The sequence below is a fragment of the Hyla sarda genome, unplaced genomic scaffold (genome assembly GCF_029499605.1).
Source record: "Hyla sarda isolate aHylSar1 unplaced genomic scaffold, aHylSar1.hap1 scaffold_516, whole genome shotgun sequence".
Lineage (NCBI taxonomy): Eukaryota > Metazoa > Chordata > Amphibia > Anura > Hylidae > Hyla > Hyla sarda.
Window position 1 is genome coordinate 25768 of NW_026610527.1, and position 15032 is coordinate 40799.

A 15032-nucleotide genomic window follows, 5' to 3' on the forward strand; every position below is an offset into this window, starting at 1 on the left:
GAATTCAGTAAAATGTCTTACTAGCAGATGTGTAGGGCATGTCCCCATTGATAGAGCACACATGCTGGTATGTGTGAGGGGAAAGTCTAGATTTCTGGGACGTGTGAGAGGAGCTGGTAGAGGGGCTCCTCAAGTCTTAGGGTAAATGACCCTTGTTTTACATAGTAGGAAGGATTCACATTATTTGGTGGTTGAAGATGCTGCTATGTCTTTGGTGGAAGAGCTAAAATGCTGCACAGGAGATTCCTGGACTATAAATCTCATCCAATAAGTTACACTGAGGGATCTCTGCACCTGGGAGTGTATCTCCTAGCTGACCAGTGGGGTTTGGGATGAATAATGAAATTCTGCACCATTGAACCTCCAGCTCTGTAGGTACAGAAGACAAAAGGCCAGAAAGTGTTCAGCACTAAAAAAAATAATACTGATAGAAAACCAGAAGTGACATCGAGAGCTTAATACAAATAGTTTTGTAGCTGAATTAAGCAAAGCAGCACAATTCTTTAGTATTAAATGTAGTACTCTAGGAAACTTACCTTCTAGCATGTAAGAGAATCTCTTCTCTACATCATATTAGGGCAATGCTTAGTCTTTTTTAGAGAAAAATCTTTATGGATTATAGATTGGGTGGATATGTGGAGTGATAATGGACAACAATGCATCACTATCTGACAATCTGATCCATGCCAGCAGTATCTAAGCCTGAGCAGAAGAGGTAGTGGTGACCCCAACCCTATGATGGTATCCCATGGCTAGCGGTCATTCCTCAGATTTATCTCAGTTTTATGAGATGTCTTCTGCATCTAACACTGGGGCTTTACAGATTTTTACCCCATTCTCTACCTCTACCCATGGAATATTAGTGGTATTAATATGCCAGGGTACAAATTAACAAAATAATTCTATAGTGACCAATACAATCGTGAAATATTCCAGGAACATTAGTTTATCTCTGCAATGTTAATGTCAATTATTCCGATCCTGATGTTTGGAGGACAGATTGAGATCACATTAGTCTTTAATAATTCACCAGCAAAATCACTTTCCCTAACAAAGCGTGAATGTACAGTAAGCACAGCGGGGATGCAGGGTCATTATGCAATCGCTTATTCAGTTGTGCTATCTCATATGTGCATGCAGCTCTATAATGTGAGAAAAACATGGGGACTTCTAGCTCTGACATGAAAGGCCTCCACCATTTCCTGGATGGACACCAGAAGCAGAGATAGAAATCCAGCTCTAGTGTAGAGACATTTGTTTTTCTCACATCCTCCTTGTCCCTTCCTGTCTACATGTTTTTTTCTATGTCTGTTTACTGCTTGAACTTTAGGGCTAACTGCAGTTTCTACATTATTGCCAACAATCCCGATTTTTCTGGGACAATCCTGCAAATTGGGCAGACATACAAGGGACTGTTGACAAAAATGTAGTGGGCCTTCCTGGGCATCTTGTGATGGGGCTTAAGTGTTCCGATTTAGTCTTTTAAGATGTAGGCAACTATGGTTTTTGTAAGTGGAGGTGAAGAGACTGACATATCAGCCCTGGTATCATGGGAACAAGCTGTATTCGGCAGGAGTCCAGAACCCAGTCAGTACACATGGCAAGATCTGATGTAACAGATAACTGATGGATACAATTTCATGACCTTACAATCCAAAATAAGCTCATCCCACCTATGGTAGAGTTCATCACAACATCACATTTTCATGGATTTATCACCTCCATGTGTAATACAGCCATGATGGTTGACTAAACTGTTAAGGACCTTTTGCTAACTAAAAAGCTTTGCATTCTCCTCTATTTTTATTACAATGTCAGATGTTTGTAGTCAGGGAAACCGACATATATAGAAAATTTTACAAACAGGAAGAATATCTTACCACAAGCAGCCAAAGGAGAGAAGGTCCCAAAAAGGCCCCAGAACTGGGTAGAAGCACTTCTAGTAGGAGATAGAAATGGACCTGTATGTGAGACAGTAGACAAAGTGTTAGTAGATAAATGAGATATAGGATGGTGCGTTGTGGATGAGGAGCAGGCAGCTAATAGATGGAAGGATTGCACTAAACAACATGGAGCATAGATCATGTGTTCATCTGGTCGTGTTGAGACATCATGGGGTCTAAACGAATATCAGACTGAGATGTGTAGGGTAGTTTTACAAGTAACAAGACTCCGTAAATGTGAGTACAGTCTCGGCTCACACGGTTTGAAGGTTTGCTTCATTCTCAGAAAATACACTAAGGCTGCTTTCATACTATAAAATTCATCAATTTTAAAGATCCGTTTGATGTTCCGTTATGAAAACCCTTAAAATCGGCCATTAAACGTCCGTTAGAAAGTACATTACGTCAGTTAGAAAATCCCATTATAATCTATGGGATTTTTACATTATCCGTTTTAATCCGTTATTAATAATGGACGTTATATTGTGACGGAAGATAGTAACGGGAGAAATAGTGCATGCACTATTTCTTCCGTTCATTCTCCCGTCACAAAATAACGTCCGTTATTAATAACGGACTATAACGGATTAAAACGGGTAATGTAAAAATCCCATAGACTATAATGGGATTTTCTAACGAATGTTTAATGGCCAACTTTCAGGGTTTTCATAACGGAACATCAAAGGGATCTTTAAATGGATGAATTTTATAGTGTGAAAGCAGTCTAACATTTAGACTCTCCTCCTATTATAACTGCAACACTGCGTCCAGAACATTTCATGTTACAAACTGGCCATCAAATGTTTGTTACCTACAAACACTAGGATATGCCTTACCGATCGGTGGAGGTCACCTAGGATATACCATCCTTTACCGATTTGTGGAGGTCACCTAGGATATGCCTTACTGGTTGGTGGTCCCCTAGGATATACAGTAAACCCCCGACATGCGATGGCCCCGACATATGATAAAATCGACATACGATGGCCTCTCAAAGGCCATCGCATGTCGATGTCAGCATCGACATACGATGCTTTTATATGTCGGGGCCATCGCATTAACTGCTATCCGACAGCGCAAAATGCTTAAGCTGCTGTCGGATAGCAGTTTAAGCATCCCGGACAGGTTCACTTACATATCCCTGCTGCTCCGGGTCCACTTCGCGATCCTCCGGCGTCTTCTGTATCTTCTCCAGGGTCCAGGCCTCGCTTTCCAGCGTCGTTATTACGTCAGTGCGCACGCCGTGCCAGCGCTGCAGCGCAATAACGTCATCAGAAAGCGAGGCCCGGACCCTGCTGAAGATGCGGAAGAAGCCGGAGGATCCCGAAGAAGACACCGGAGCAGTGGGACAGCATCGGGAGACCCTGGGACAGCATCGGGAGCGGTGAGGACACGGTCCGGAGCGGCGGGGACAGGTGAGTGTAACTTCCTATACTTTACATTGCACAGATCCCTCAACATACGATGGATTTGACAAATGATGGGTTGTTTGGAACGAATTACCATCGTATGTTGAGGGACCACTGTACATCCCTTACCGATTGGTATAGGTCATCTAGGATATGCCTTACCGATCAGTGGTCCCCTAGGATATACCATCCCTTACCAGTCGGTGAAGGTCACCTAGGATATACCATCCCTTACCAGTCGGTGAAGGTCACCTAGGATATACCATCCCTTACCAGTCGGTGAAGGTCACCTAGGATATACCATCCCTTACCGGTTGGTGAATATCACCTAGGATATACCATCACTTACCAGTCGGTGGCGGTCACATAGGATATACCATCACTTACCAATCGGTGGAGGTCACATAGTAGATATCATCACTTACCAGTTGGTGGCGGTCACATAGGATATACCATCACTTACCAGTCAGTGAAGGTCACCTAGGATATACCATCCCTTACCGGTTGGTAACGGTCACCTAGGATATACCAATCCTTAATGATTGGTGGAGGTCACCTAGGATATGTTAGATACTGAAACATGTTCTATTTAATCTGTTTCTATTTTGTGATGACTCAGGTGCATAGGCACAATAGACTGGAGGGGACCCTATTTACTTCTCTGGGAGTGGCCTCTAGGCTTGCTCTGTGACCTGTGCAGAGATCATTCTACTTGGGTGAGGAGGCTAAGCTGTAACCATCACCTATTGTGAATGGCCTGATCACATCGTACATATACAGTGGTGTGCAATCCTGTCTGTGATGATAAGGAGAGACTGCAGGTGATTTGTACAGAACAGCCTCAGCTAAGTGTTAGGCCTAGTGGCCAGACTGAAACCTGCATCAATTTAGGATTGTATTTCTGTAGTTTTTTGGGGCAGTTTTGAGGTCCATGACATTTATTTTTTTTGCATTGATTTTTAGTTCTTTTTTAACTTTTTTTGTTCATTCTGCAGTCTAAATGACATGATACATTAATTCTGCCATCAGTACTATTTCATGCTGGTAGGTACCACATTTATATAATTTTTATGATATAAATAAAAAATAAATGAAATTTGCTTAAACATGCAATACTGTTACGCCGAGTGCTCCGGGTCCCTGCTCCTCCCCGGAACGCTCGCGGCATTCCTCTCTCTGCAGCGCCCCGGTCAGACCCGCTGACCGGGAGCGATGCACTGACTCTGCCGGCGGGGATGCGATTCGCATAGCGGGACGCGCCCGCTAGCGAATCGCATCCCAAGTCACTCACCTGTCCCGGTCCCCCGCTGTCACGTCCTGGCGCGCGCGGCTCCGCTCCTTAGGGCGCGCGCGCCAGCTAAGATTTGAAGGGCCAGTGCACCAATGAATGGTGCCTGGCCCAATCAGTCTAATTAGCTTCCACCTGCTCCCTGTGTATATATCCTCACTTCCCCTGCACTTCCTTGCCGGATCTTGTTGCCTTGTGCCAGAGAAAGCGTTTAGTGTTGTCCAAAGCCTGTGTTCCAGATCTCCTGCTATCCTCATTGACTACGAACCTTGCCGCCTGCCCCGACCTTCTGCTACGTCTGACCTTGCCTCTGCCTAGTCCTTCTGTCCCACGCCTTCTCAGCAGTCAGCAAGGTTAAGCCGTTGCCGGTGGATACGACCTGGTTGCTACCGCCGCAGCAAGACCATCCCGCTTTGCGGCGGGCTCTGGTGAAAACCAGTAGCAACCCTAGAACCGGTCCACCGACACGGTCCACGCCAATCCCTCGCTGACACAGAGGATCCACATCCAGCTAGCCGAATCATAACAGTAGATCCGGCCATGGATCCCGCTGAGGTGCCGCTGCCAAGTCTCGCTGACCTATCCACGGTGGTCGCACAGCAATCGCAGCAAATTGCCCAACAAGGAAAGCAGCTGTCGCAGTTGACCGCCACGTTACAGCAACTTCTGCCACTGCTACAGCAGCAACCATCTCCTCCGCCAGCTCCTGCACCTCCTCCCCAGCGAGTGGCCGCTCCTAGCCTCCGCTTGTCCCTGCCGGACAAATTTGATGGGGACTCTAGACTCTGCCGTGGCTTCTTGTCTCAATGTTCCCTACATATGGAGATGTTGTCGGACCAATTTCCTACAGAACGGTCTAAGGTGCCGTTCGTAGTGAGTCTTCTGTCTGGAAAGGCCTTGTCTTGGGCCACACCGCTCTGGGACCGCAATGATCCTGCCACAGCCACAGTCCAGTCCTTCTTCGCTGAAGTCCGTAGTGTCTTCGAGGAACCAGCCCGAGCTTCTTCTGACGAGACTGCCCTGCTTAACCTGGTCCAGGGTAATTCTTCAGTAGGTGAGTACGCCATCCAATTTCGTACTCTCGCCTCCGAATTATCTTGGAATAATGAGGCTCTCTGCGTGAACTTTAAAAAAGGCCTATTCAGTAACATCAAGGATGTGCTGGCCGCACAAGAGATTCCTGCCAACCTGCAAGAACTTATCCATTTGGCCACCCGCATTGACATGCGTTTTTCTGAAAGACACCAGGAGCTTCGCCAGGAAAAAGACCTTGGGCACCTCTCTCACAGTATCCTTTGCAATCTACCCCTGTGCCTCCCGCCGGTCTCGCCTGACCCATGAAGAGAGGACTCGCCGTAGGGATAAAAATTTATGTCTGTACTGCGCCAGTACCGAACATTTCTTGGTGGATTGCCCTATTCGTCCTCCACGTCTGGGAAACGCACGCACGCACCCAGCTCACGTGGGTGTGGCGTCTCTTGGTACAAAGTCTGCTTCTCCACGTCTCACTGTGCCCGTGCGGATTTCTCCTTCTGCCAACTCCTCCTTCTCAGCCGTGGCCTGCTTGGACTCTGGTGCTTCTGGAAATTTTATTCTGGCCTCTTTGGTGAATAGGTTCTGCATCCCGGTGACCCGTCTCGTCAAGCCGCTCTACATTTCTTCGGTCAACGGAGTGAAGTTGGACTGCACTGTGCGTTTCCGCACAGAGCCCTTGCTTATGAGCATTGGACTGCATCACGAGAAAATTGAATTTTTCGTCCTTCCCAACTGCACCTCTGAAGTCCTCCTCGGTCTGCCATGGCTCCAGCATCATTCTCCCACCATTGACTGGACCACCGGGGAGATCAAGAATTGGGGCCCTGCTTGCCACAAAAAATGCCTCACGTCTGCTCCCAGTCCCGTCAGGCAAGCCTCAGTGCCTTCTCCTACACCTGGTCTCCCCAAGGCCTATCAGGACTATGCTTTGCCTCCTCGTAGCCTTCGTCCTTGTAACACTCTGCCCCGTACCAAGCTTCACCCTCTGTCCCCCCTCCCCATTCCTTCTGTACTGCCTGCCGTTGATCTTTATACCCAGGACTTCTCTGTCCTCCAGAAGGAGACTCTACAATCGCTCCCAAAGTCCTCATCCCTGGTGGAGCGACAACCGGACAAAACGAAGGGGAGCCCTAAGGGGGGGGTACTGTTACGCCGGGTCCCTGCTCCTCCCCGGAGCACTCGCGGCGTTCCTCTCTCTGCAGTGCCCCGTCAGACCCGCTGACTGGGAGCGCTGCACTGACTCTGCCGGCGGGGATGCGATTCGCATAGCGGGACGCGCCCGCTCGCGAATCGCATCCCAAGTCACTCACCTGTCCCGGGCCCCGGCTGTCACGTCCTGGCGCGCGCGGCTCCGCTCATTAGGGCGCGCGCGCCAGCTCTCTAAGATTTAAAGGGCCAGTGCACCAATGATTGGTGCCTGGCCCAATCAGTCTAATCAGCTTCCACCTGCTCCCTGTGTATATATCCTCACTTTCCCTGCACTTCCTTGCCGGATCTTGTTGCCTTGTGCCAGAGAAAGCGTTTAGTGTTGTCCAAAGCCTGTGTTCCAGATCTCCTGCTATCCTCATTGACTACGAACCTTGCCGCCTGCCCCGACCTTCTGCTACGTCTGACCTTGCCTCTGCCTAGTCCTTCTGTCCCACGCCTTCTCAGCAGTCAGCGAGGTTGAGCCGTTGCCGGTGGATACGACCTGGTTGCTACCGCCGCAGCAAGACCATCCCGCTTTGCGGCGGGCTCTTGTGAAAACCAGTAGCAACCCTAGAACCGGTCCACCGACACGGTCCACGCCGATCCCTCGCTGACACAGAGGATGCACATCCAGCTAGCCGAATCATAACAAATACACTGCAGACTTCTATAATACTTACAGGTATCCCATGTGGTGCAGTAGGGTGAGAAACCCTTTCTAGGTTCTCATCTGTGAGGTGCTAGGGGGGAGCATGATGGAGAAGGAAAGGATGCCCCCTTCCTTAGATCCTGAGGATTACACAGCATTTGCAGTAGAAGACTGTTTGTGTATTACAGCAGCCTCCTGACCCAGAGGGTCAAACCCATTTGGTCAAAATTCCATGGCAAATCATAGTGATACACCAACGCTAAACTGAGAATGTAACAAACAGTGTGAATCCCACAGAATGAGGGAGGATGAGAGTTGTAGAGCACTATGGTGGCTGGAGATAATGGATAGTTAGCGAAGTATAAGAGAGATCCTGCCGGCTGTAAGACATTGGGCCTGAGGCTTTGGGAGGATGGTGGGAATACAGACAGGTCAAGGTGAGAAAGGAAATGTAGGATTTAGAAAGTGGGATATATAAAGAGGATATGACAGCAGAGGCGGCGACACATAGAGAATAGTTAGGAACCCAGTAATGAGCCCATGTATCGCATGGAGAAGAGAGTTTGTGTATTTCTTCTACTGTTTATGATAAACTAGTCACCTGGACAGAAGCTTCTGGACACACAGGGTTGGCGTATGCCATAGAATAATGGCTCCTTTGGGAAAAAGCGGAATGCCCAGATTTCTGTACTGGGATTTTAGGCATCTATTGCATTCAGAATGTCTCCAGACCTGTTCATTTTTTACATTTTGTTCTGTTGCTCCTATTCTTTACCATCATCCTGCACTCAATATCCCATAACGATAAAGGGGTCGCAGAATGTTACACATCTTTACTTATTTTTTAAAGGGGAACTCCGATACATTACATTCCAACCACAGGATAGGGGATGTGTCTTATCGCAGGGGGTGCCAGACTTCCTGCTCGGCACCAGATTACTCTCCTCAGGCATGAAGCGACCTACACTACGTGCCAGATTACTTTCGACCACCGCACGAAGGTGGTTATGTCCAGTTAGCTTAGTTTCCCACTGTTGACTCTAATCCAGTTATAGGAACATCTCAAAGATGATCAAGAGAAAGTACAAGTATTTCATCCTTTTTTGATAAATTTGCTAATATTTCTAAAATTTTGTTTTCACATTCTCATTATGGAAGCAAACTAGACTTTTAATTTAAGCACATGGCCGCAAACTTTAGAGTACATGACCCTGAGAACCTTAGATGAAATGGCCCTGGGAAACTCTGAGATGATGGCCCAGGAAGCCTCAAAGTAAATGACCAAGAGAAGCTGGGAGGAGATGGCCCTGGGGTCCTCAAAGTAGATGGCTAAGGAAACCTCAGAGTAGATGCAAGGGAAGAGGAGATTGTCCATAAACTTCAGAGTATATGACTCAGAGAACCCTAGAGTAGATGGTCCAGAGGACTTCAGAGTAAAGTGCCCATTATAGATGGAAGCTTGGAGAACCACAGAGTAGATGACCGAGAGAACCACAGAATAGATGGCCCATAACTTTTCAGAGTATATGACTACTAAAGATGGCCCATCATTATAGAAGGAAGCTGAGGGAACCTCAGACTAGATGGCCCAGAAACCTCAGAGTAGATGACCCAGAGAACGTCAGAGGAGATAACTCAGATAACCTTAGAGTAGATGGCCCAGAGCACTTCAGCGTAAAGGGCCCATTATAGATGGAGGCTTAGAGAACCTCAGACTATTTGGCCCAGAGAACCCTTAGAATAGATGACCCAGAGAACCTCACAGGAAATGGCACTGAAAACCTCAGAGGATATGGCCCTAGGGAACTCAGAGTAGATGGCCCAGAGAACCTCAGAGGAGATGGCCATAAGAACCTTAGAGTAGATGGCCCTATGGAACTCAGAGAAGATGGTCCAGAGAACCTCAGAGGAGGTAGTCCAGGGAACCTCAGAGTAGATGGCCATAAGAACCTCAGAGGAGATGGCCCTATGAAACTCAGAGAAGATGGCCCAGAGAACCTCAGAGGATGTAGTCCAGGGAACCTCAGAGTAGATGGCCATAAGAACCTCAGAGGAGATGGCCCTATGGAACTCAGAGAAGATGGCCCAGAGAACCTCAGAGTAGATGACTCAGAAAACATTACAGTAGATGGCCCATCATTATAGATGGAAGCTGAGGGAACCTCAGACTAGATGGCTCAGAAACTTCAGAGTAGATGACCCAGAGAATCTCAAAGGAGATGACTCAGAGAACCTTAGAGTAGATGACCAAAGAAAACCTGAGATAGGAACCGCAGAGTAGATGATCCGGTGAACCTCACAGGAAATGGCACAAAGAACCACAGAGGATATGGTTCTGGGGACCTCCGAGTAGATGGCCCTGGAAACCTCAGGAGATGGTTCAAAGAACCTCTTATCTGATGTGGGGAGGAGACTCAGGAAAGGCTTCCGTTATCTGATGTAGAGAGAAGTGTGGAGGAGGGGGCTCAGGAGAGGGGAGGTGCCCCTATCTGATGTGGGGTATAAAGTATTGTCCCAAAAGGTTGGGGAACACAAAGCCAGGAGCTGGTTATGTGTATAGAAGAAGATAGATTCCTCCCTGGGGAAGGAAGTCTCACACAGTTACTATATTAGTATATGCTTTAGTGTTGGGGTGTGTGGTAAGACTAAAGAGCTTCCACTGCCCAGAATACCCTTTAGGGTTGAAGCTTTTGGATGCCTGGATGTCCACAACGGAATTTCACATTTCGGAATGACACATCTAAAAGGGTTTCATGCTTTATGTAATAGAAAATTAAATGTAAATGGTTTTCTCTTTTGTAATTTAATTACTGTAACCAAATAAATTACTGTATGTCACAAAAGTATTCGCGCCTACTCCCACGTACGAAAAAACCACAAGTATGCACCTTGCCCCAGCTAGATCATCACCATAATACTCGAGGACTCCATTCTTTTCCTCAGTCACCATTGTGGGGCACCTCCTGCCTTTAGGCTGTTTGAGGGATGTGTAGGTAGGATCTCAGAGAGATAGAGATGACATCATGAAAAATGTATCTGTCATTACAGAATATAATCCCTGGCTGTGCAGGTGAGCTGGAGAAGGGTTTAGGAAAACATATAATTTCTTTTTTTACTGTTTCGGTTTTTCATTTTAAATTTAATTTACACTTTTCTGTGTTTGGAGGAATCTGGGATGATGTACATCAAATAATAGACTGAATGAAGAAACAGGTTTTTCCATAACTTTTTATTTTAGGCTAGGTCAGCAGTATCAGATCAGAGGGGGTGCACTTCTGCTCCTTTGTATCATTAACTAGTGGGAGACTTCGCAACTGCACCTGATGTGTCAAGAGTTTTCTAAAATGATAGGTATCCTTTAATTGCTGAATATTCTGCTTCAGGACACGAAAGGAAATTAAAGTAGAGGTAAAATGTTGACAGGATCTTGTCATGAAGCAATTTTTGTAAGGCCTGGTTCACATCACGATTTTACCATCTAATTAACAGACAGTAAAATTTGACAAAATCGGATTACCTGAAATCGTATACAATCATATTAAAAAAATTGTCTGCTATTCGATTTAAAATCGTATCAAAAAATCTGATCATGTTTTGGACAATTATATGTATGTGAAGGGCAATAAAGTTTATTTAAAGACACTACTGCGCATGTGTAAAAAAGAAATAGTGTGCGATAAATCTGATGAAGTCACATGATTCAATATCATTTACATAGGCCATAATGATAAATAAAAAAATCGGACACGATTTAGATCCAATTTTGAATCTTGGCGAAAAATTGTGGTCAACCATGATTTTACCACCGATCTAAAATCATGCAAATTCGGATGAGGATCAAAACTGATGCATGTGTTGGATAGGATTACTGAATGGGAGTCAATGGATACGATTTGGCATGCAGATTTGTACAATTTGGAGGTAAAAAATTGTGAGAAAAAAGTAGGATGGTAAAATCGTGATGTGAATGCACCCTTAGTATCTTTGACATCACCATTGTGTTTAAAGAAGAGCACCACAAGAAATTGTAAACTCTATACAATACGTATACCCACAGCTGCCCCCGACCTCCCCCTTGGATCGGCAGATTGTAAGAATTCCCCCCTATTACTAAATCACATTCTAAGGCCAGACAATACATGAAATACAAGAGTGAGTATACAAAGTGTAAATTGTATTACGTGTAGAGAGAATGTCCCACCATCTCCTTGGCTGAAGTATATTGTATAACGTGTAGAGAGAAGGTCCTATCGTCACCTCTGCTGGTGTATATTGTATAAAGTGTAGAGAGAAGGTCCCCGTCGTGTCCTCGGCTGTTGCATATTGTATAACGTGTAGAGAGAAGGTCCTGTTGTCTCCTCAGCTGGTGCATATTTGTATAACTTGTACAGAAGGTCCCGTTGTCTCCACAGCTGGTGTATATTATATAACGTGTCTTCTTGACTGGTGTATATTGTATAAGGTGTACAGGGAAGGTCCCGTCATCTCCTCTGCTGGTGTATATTGTATAACGTGTAGAGAGAAGGTCCCCGTCGTGTCCTCGGCTGGTCTATATTGTATAACGTGTAGAGAGAAGGTCTCGTCCTGTCCTCGGCTGTTGCATATTGTATAACGTGAATACCAAAGTCCTAAAAAAATACACCATACACTCCCATGTGCCCCAATGGCACCCATAGGGGAGTGTGTACTAATCCTGTCAAGGACAGGGGAACTCCATAAATGAATGTATACAGAGAAATTGGAGTTATAACACCACCTTAAGTATAAACGTATAAATCTTTATTGAAAATGTTTTACATAAAAAACATATAGATGCAAAAAAGTGAAGTATTGCAATGGAAATCCAACACAAAGATATCTGGCGCAGAGTAAGAATAATACATACAAATGAGTACATAGAAATTGTCCACACCCTATATATAGCAATCTATGGAATAATACAGCTTAGCCACTGTGGGCTATCCATACAAATGCTGCATAATAATGTATCAAGATTAGCTAGTAATATAGCCCAGAACTGGTATATAGCCAGGTCTGAGAGTGCATAGTGAAATACAATGATATTGGGGACAACATGTCTAAGTATTCAGTAAGAATCAATGTGTAACCTACCCATGTGGGATAACGAACTCTGCGACCGACCCCTACGATCGTTTCGGTTTCCCTTTTTGCACTCTCAGACCTGGCTATATACCAGTTCTGGGCTATATTACTAGCTAATCTTGATACATTATTATGCAGCATTTGTATGGATAGCCCACAGTGGCTAAACTGTATTATTCCATAGATTGCTATATATAGGGTGTGGACAATTTCTATGTACTCATTTGTATGTATTATTCTTACTCTGCGCCAGATATCTTTGTGTTGGATTTCCATTGCAATACTTCACTTTTTTGCATCTATATGTTTTTTATGTAAAACATTTTCAATAAAGATTTATACGTTTATACTTAAGGTGGTGTTATAACTCCAATTTCTCTGTATACATATTGTATAACGTGTAGAGAGAAGGTCCTGTTGTCTCCTCAGCTGGTGCATATTTGTATAACGTGTAGAGAAGGTCCCGTTGTCTCCACAGCTGGTGTATATTATATAACGTGTAGAGAGAAGGTACCATCGTCTCCTTGGCTGATGTATATTGTATAATGTGTAGAGAGAAGGTCCTGTTGTCTCCTCGGCTGGTGTATATTGTATAACGTGTAGAGAGAAGGTCCCGTTGTCTCCTCGGCTGGTGTAGATTGTATAACATGTATAGAGAAGGTCCTGCCGTCTCTTCGGCTGGTGCATATTTGGTGTATATTGTATAACGTGTAGAAAGAAGGTCCTGTCTATACCTTGGCTGATGTATATTGTATAACGTGTAGAAAGAAGGTCCTGTCTATACCTTGGCTGGTGTATATTGTATAAGGTGTAGAGAGAAGGTCCCGTTGTATCCTCGGCTGGTGTATATTGTATAACGTGTATAGAGAAGGTCCTGCCGTCTCCTCGGCTTGTGCATATTTGTATAACATGTAGAGAGAAGGTCCCGCCGTCTTCTTGGCTGGTGCATATTGTATAACGTGTAGAGAGAAGGTCCCGTCGTGTCCATGGCTGGTGTATATTGTATAACGTGTAGAAAGAAGATCCTGTCTATACCTTGGCTGATGTATATTGTATAACGTGAAGAGAGAAGGTCCCGTCTCTCCTCTGCTGGGGTATATTTTATAACATGTAGAGAGAAGGTCCCGTCGTCTCCTCTGCTGCTGTATATTTTATAAAGTGTAGAGAGAAGGTCCAGTCGTCTCCTTTGCTGGTGTATATTTGTATAATATGTAGAGAGAAGGTCCTGTCGTCTTCTCTACTGCTGTATATTTGTATAACGTGTAGAGAGAAGGTCCTGTAGTCTCCTCAGCTGGTGTATATTGTATAACGTGTAGAGAGGAGGTCCCGTTGTCTCCTCAGCTGGTGTATATTGTATAACGTGTAGAGAGAAGGTCCCGTCGTCTCCTCAGCTGGTGTATATTGTAGAACATGTAGAGAGAAGGTCCCGTTGATTCCTTGGCTGAAATTTATTGTGTAACGTGTAGAGAGAAGGTCCCGTCGATTCCTTGGCTGATGTATATTGTATAATATGTAGAGAGGAGGTACCGTCATCTCTTTAGTTAATTGGTGACAGACTGGTGATGTCACTTTTCTTCCATCCTCTAGGAGTCTTCTTTTTATCTTCTGTACCTTTTTCCTGTTTTAGTTGTTCCTTCTTTTCGACATTGACTTCTATTTCATCCGTTTGTTGTGTTGGACATTCTCTCTTTTGCTTTCATACTGCTGGGACCTCTTCCTTGCTCTCACTGTATGTTCTTCTTTTATGCCCTTTCTATTTCTTTGATACTTGCAAGATCCTCTTCACTGCTTGTTGACTTCAATGTTGAAGGGGGCATAATCGCTCTCAATGATACAACTGACAGCTCTTGTTTTCAATCATTGATTCACAGCTTGGATGGATCTGTAGCTCATGATCATTTACATTAGACTTTTGCCAGGATTTGTTCTAAAAATGGAAGTTACAAGGTGATTCCAGAATTGTTTCCTCCATTTATGCAATAATCTCTCGGGTGTCATGAAGCAGAATGTTCATCTTTTGGGTCATATCTGGAATTTGTGGATTTGCTATGAAATAAAATGTGTGTGGGGAATCCATAGTCATATCGGGCAGAAGAAGTTAGAAATAAATACATCTCTCAAATCTGTTTTCTATCACTTATAAGCTACAATATTCCATAGCACTGGGTAGATATGGTCACTGTTGACATTAGCCCCTGTACATACACAGTGACCTCACCAGCAGAATAGTGAGTGCAGCTCTGGAGTATAATACAGGATATAACTTAGGATCAGTACAGGATAAGTAATGTATGTACACAGTGACCTACCAGCAGAATAGTGACTACAGCTCTGGGGTATAATACAGGATATAACTCAGGATCAGTACAGGATAAGTAATGTATGTACACAGTGACCTACCAGCAGAATAGTGACTA

At 44.9% G+C, this 15032-nt stretch overlaps 1 protein-coding gene across 2 annotated transcripts in view; it reads left to right on the top strand.

Moving 5' to 3' along the window:
• The window catches only part of LOC130338255 (potassium voltage-gated channel subfamily C member 1-like), a 38497-nt gene that overhangs the window by 10410 nt on the left and 13055 nt on the right, over positions 1-15032 (top strand). The window lies entirely within an intron of this gene.